We start from the raw sequence: 5,258 nt of genomic DNA, 5'->3' as shown, positions 1-5,258 counted from the left end.
AAGGAATTGCTTATTGCGAATTGAAAGGAAAATAATACAAAGCTCTAAAAGTCATTCGAAGTTCTGTTTAGGACGTTTAGGTTTTTTTTTTTACTTTTTGAAGATTTCAGTCCATGGCCTCTAATATGGGATTATTGTGTGTTTTATTAAATTCAAGAAAATAAGCAATCTCAAATTGGAAAATTTTAAATTCAAAGTTAATATATTGGAGAGAAGAAAAATTACACTGATAGCTAAAACTGATGGACATGCAATGTTAGTTTTTAAATCCTAATGCATATAACGTACCCAGTGAATTATTTACTTTTTATTGCCTGCACAAAACTATGATAAAAATCTCCCGACTAAATCAGGAAATAAAACGGCGTGATTGGCTGTAAGGAGAGCGGAGACCAAGGACACTCTGGGTAGGATGTTCGTACGGCAACAGAAACAGAGTTTGAGTAAACTCTCTTTGTGAACCGTCTCAAAAAATCTGCTTGTTGAAATTGACCCCTGGAATGTTGACCAGAGTTTACAGGTGTTTTGATGGGTGAGGTTAAAAGTCTATGGTGAAGATGGACAAAACTGTCTGCAACTGAACTGAACTGAACTGTTAAACTCAAACACACCTGCTGGTGGAGCAAGTCACTCAGGGAAAGCAAGTTTCCTCATGCGAACTTTGCACCTAATATCACAACTTAGCTGTCAATTCTGTTGAAACTGCCCAATAGAACTCAGGCCTGCCCATGAAACGTTTTTCACATCGAGAGAACAAAAACTGAATCGAGAGCAAAGACTTAGGTTTGGGGAAAGACAAGGAAGTCTAACAGCCAATTGCACAGCTGTGCTTCGATACACCCCACAATTGGCTGTTAGACTTCCTCACAAACAGACCTCAGTCAGTCCAGATCGGACAGAACACCTCTGATGTCATCACCCTAAGCACAGGCTCCCCTCAGGGCAGTGTCCTGAGCCCCCTGCTGTTCACCCTGATGACTCATGACTGCGTCCCAAGGTTTACCACCAATCACATTGTGAAGTTTGCAGACAACGACCAGGACTATAGAGAGGAGCTGCGTGTAATCTTGTACCTAACCGCATTCATTCATTCACATCATCAATGAACCCTCACACCCCCACCATGGACTGTTCTCCCTGCTGCCCTCTGCGAAGAGGCTACAAAGCATTCAAAGCAGGTTCGGCAGATTCTTCCCCACTGCCATTAGACTGCTGAACTGTTGAAAAAACTTTAAATCATGTCTGAACTCTAAATCAAACTGACAACACAGACCAAAACACTGCATAATTGCATACATTTTCTCCCACACTGTTTACATTTGATCACTGCTGCACTTAGATTTGTCATGAGAGTTGTACAAAACAAAATTTCATTTAGTCTAAGTCTAAAACAAAAGTTTTGAGAGTGAAATCTATTTTTTAGAGAAATTTTTTTTACTCTGATTGAAAAAAACAATATTTTAAAGTTAAAATATATTTTTGAGAGTGCTTTTTTTAATGTAAAATAGTCTTGTATTTATCCTAGGACAAAATATTTTCTCTCAAATACCTTCCGTTTTTGCTCTCAGTGTGAACATTTTTTCTCTAAAATATTTATTTTACTTTCAAATTTTTTTTCCCCTTTCGGATTGCTCTTTTCCCCTTGAGTTAATAAAATCTCAAAAATAACTCCATAGTTAGGTACCTACACATAAACCAGGTGCATTTAAAAGTAAGGCTTTGTTTGTGAGGCCATGTACTGTAACTTTGACAAAAAACTTCTCCAAGTTTGGAAAAGGACCTAAACTTATTCTCCAAAAATACTTACAATGGTTAACAAATATAGTAAATCATGTTGTGAAATATTTCGACCAATTGTAAACAACCATAAGACCTTAATAGTATTAGTTAAAATTTGATTAACTTTTTTTTTTCCGTTAATCTAACACAAACTTACTTTATCCTTACTACAAAGCAACCTTTTCATTCACAAAAAAACTATTTGAGTACTCAATGGTGATGGAAAAAAGAAGAAAAATAGAGTGATTACCATTATTAATTGCCAATTTTAACCTGTGTGTTTTTGTTTTTCTTCTCAAAAGCCATTACACCAATTTGGCCACCTTCCTCACCCAGTCAGAGGTGGAGAGTTTGGACTTGAAAGAATATCTGGTGTGGATCGGCCTATACAAATATCATTCCTACTGGTGGACATGGTCTAATGAACATACATATATTTATCGTTATTCAAACTGGAGATGGAAGGATCTACGCATGTGGGGATCTTGTGCTGCTGTTAACTTCAGAGACAAAATGTAATGCGTGAGTTTTTTTTAAGTAACAATCAGGTTAATTGAACCTAGTAATTTGTTAAATTTCTGTCATCTAAGGGGCCATATATCTACACTACCACTTGTGCAATTTTTCTTATTTGAATAGGATTAAAAAATCTTAAGCATTAACCAAACCACAAGAAATTCCATTATATAAATCAAGCTGTTAATTTGAAAGAGTGTACACCAGTAGTCAAGGAGACTGCATATCAATAATGCAAATTAACAACAACCACACTTTTATGGCTCAAAGCAATTATGTTCAAATATACAACTTGAACACATCAAATCACAGAAAAGCAGGAGTTCTTCAGTTAAATAAAGAACTAATTAAGCCGTACTTAATCTCACCGTTGAAAAACTTAAAAGACCACTTATAACCTCCAGTGTCAAATTGGGAAGCTAAAAGAATGCTCACATCAGAAATGGAACTAGAACAGACCTAACTTTATAACCTGGATGGACTATCAGTTTATGGACATAGCCATGGAGAATATTATGCCATGTGGTAGACTGTGCTCTTGTCTTGAGTCTTAAAAGACCATAACATAGTCAATGAGCAGCTTAGTAGGTGCAGCAGGATCATGAACACCTTCAGCCTTGTAGGGGGAAATGTCCTCTTCAATGTCAGTCTGTGTGCCTATACTGTAACAGCTCCAGTGGGGAGTGGTTGGAAAACTTAGGTAAGATAGCTGGCATATTTGCATGAGATATCAGTGAGAAAAAAAAATTGCTGGCCCCAACTGTTCAACAACTGTCTTTGGTTCAGACCACAATGAGAGTGCTTGTTAGACCAAGATTGTCTGACACCCTTCTTGGATGGGACTGGAGAGTAGATTTACTACGACATTCACCCTGCCTTATGTTAGCTGTTTGGTGAAGTTGTTTGCCTGCAACTGCCCCAATGGCCAGTAGAGGTGCAGTGGACTGAGTCCTGACCTTAACATAGCTAGTAAGGATGTGAGGGCTTGTGCTTAGCAAAAGGCAGACTATACACTATGCACATAAATGAAACATGAAATAAAAACTCACAATGGTTACAGAAATAACTTGATTCTGAAAAAATCAATGATGAATAAAAATTCTATGAAAATGAAAAACAGAATGGCTTTACAAAAATTATAAAAATAAGCCCGGACAGAAATGATGGTACCCCTAGAAAAGATGTATTAAAGATATCAAAGACAAATTAAATCAGGGTGTTTATACTAATTAACATGACAAGTCTCTGCAATCTTGCAATCAGTCAGTAGGCCTATGTATAGGGCTACTGATAGACACTATGCTATTTGGTGACATGGTGTGTACCACATTCAACACAGCCCAGAGGAAACAATGGAAAGAGTAATCTCAGGAGATTGGAAAAAAAAAAATTGAGACAAGCATGTTAAAGGTTAAGGCTATAGGAGCATATATAATCTGCTTGATACCACCAGCCATTCTGGGTGGCTGGTGGCCAAAACAGTTAACTTCAGGCCCTGGATTAGACAAAAATCGTATTATTTCCCAAGGCACATCAGCTGTATGTTCTTAAACAAAAAAACTGTCATTACTGTAAAACATGGAGAAGGCTCTTTTATGTTCTGTGGCTGCTTTGCTTTATCTTGCACAATCTGTCTTGAAACTGTGTGGGGTACATTGGGTACAGATGTCAAGTATCAGAAAGCTTGGTCTCAGTCACAGGTCACGGGTCTGCGACAGCATAATGAACCAAAACACACTGCTAAAAAGAGCTAAGAGTCCTGTCTTAAATCCTATTGAGCATCCTTGGAAAAAGTTAAGTGATAACATCTTGAAAAGGCAACCTTCAAACATAAGACAACTGGAGCAGTTTACATATGAGGAGTTGGAAAAAACACCCGCAGAGAGATTAAGAAAGTCTCATTGACAGTTATAGAACTTGTCTCAAAAGGTTGTGCAACAATATTTGCAGTGAAGGGTACCATTAGTTTTGTTCAGGCCTAAATCATGAGTTTATAATTAAAATTATGTTAAAGGATGGTTGAAAAGCAACTTCTGACTTTCATTTGCTCATTTTCATAGAAGTTTAAATTTTTTGTCCATCCGTGTATATCTGCACAACATACTCTAGGTGGTTTTATTTAATCAGAAATTCTTTTCTGAATGAATAGGGATCAGGAAACGATAATTTCCCCTTTATTAAAAGCAAAACAGCTATCACACTTTCTTTTTGACTCATTATTGTCCAACTTTTGAGGGAAGCTAAATTTAGCTTCTTTTTATTTGCTTATATGTTTTCTTTTCTTATTTAGTTATCAATTAAGTAATAATATTAAATTTTACAGAAAAACTTGTTTTGATCCTATTAAAACTATATCAAAGTGTAAACAATATTCATTTACTTCTTCAGTTAAGGTACATCAGAAATATAAAAGTCAATAAAGGTTTGTTCAAATTATTCACTAAATTGTTTTAGAAAAAATTTGTAACCAAGTGTAAAAATTATGCCAATGATGCTCGTTCAAGTATTCTGTTCTAGCAATTAGAAATACTGCTCTGATGTGGTTGTATGGTTGGTATTTTTCTCAATAGTCACATGTAAATAAATTGCAGGACTATCAAACCATCCACTTAACTGAAAACTTGGGGGGGGGGGCAACATTTTAATGGCCTGCTGTGTTGGCATGCTGAAACCTGACAGTTTTCTTTTGGATATTTGGTCATTTACTCTGCTGGATTAAGATTGCCTTGTATCAATTGTGTTTTTCTTTTTTCTCCAAAGATTTCACATACAAAATTGTCAAACTCGTCTGATGTTTGTCTGTCAGCGTGATGATGCATACACATTTGTAACAGAAGCAAAGACTTGGCTTGAGGCGCTTGAGTACTGTAGGCTTCAGCATGGTGATTTAGCCCGCTTCCGAACTTCCAGTATGAACGACATATTCACTGAGTTGGACTTTCCCTGCTGGACTGGACTGCGGA

The 5,258-nt window shown here is 36.6% G+C and overlaps 1 long non-coding RNA gene across 1 annotated transcript in view; it reads left to right on the top strand.

Moving 5' to 3' along the window:
* Nucleotides 1–5,258, top strand: part of LOC107083865 — a 6,420-nt gene extending 1,162 nt beyond the window's left edge. Inside the window, exons 3-4 of the long non-coding RNA XR_001481199.1 lie at nt 2,082–2,294; nt 5,056–5,258. This is a non-coding gene — a long non-coding RNA (uncharacterized LOC107083865). The remainder of the gene's footprint in view (nt 1–2,081; nt 2,295–5,055) is intronic.

Source organism: Cyprinodon variegatus, unplaced genomic scaffold (assembly GCF_000732505.1).
Source record: "Cyprinodon variegatus isolate N-32 unplaced genomic scaffold, C_variegatus-1.0 Scaffold86, whole genome shotgun sequence".
Lineage (NCBI taxonomy): Eukaryota > Metazoa > Chordata > Actinopteri > Cyprinodontiformes > Cyprinodontidae > Cyprinodon > Cyprinodon variegatus.
Note: the sequence above shows the minus strand (reverse complement) of the source record. Positions and strands in the feature narration are given on the sequence as shown.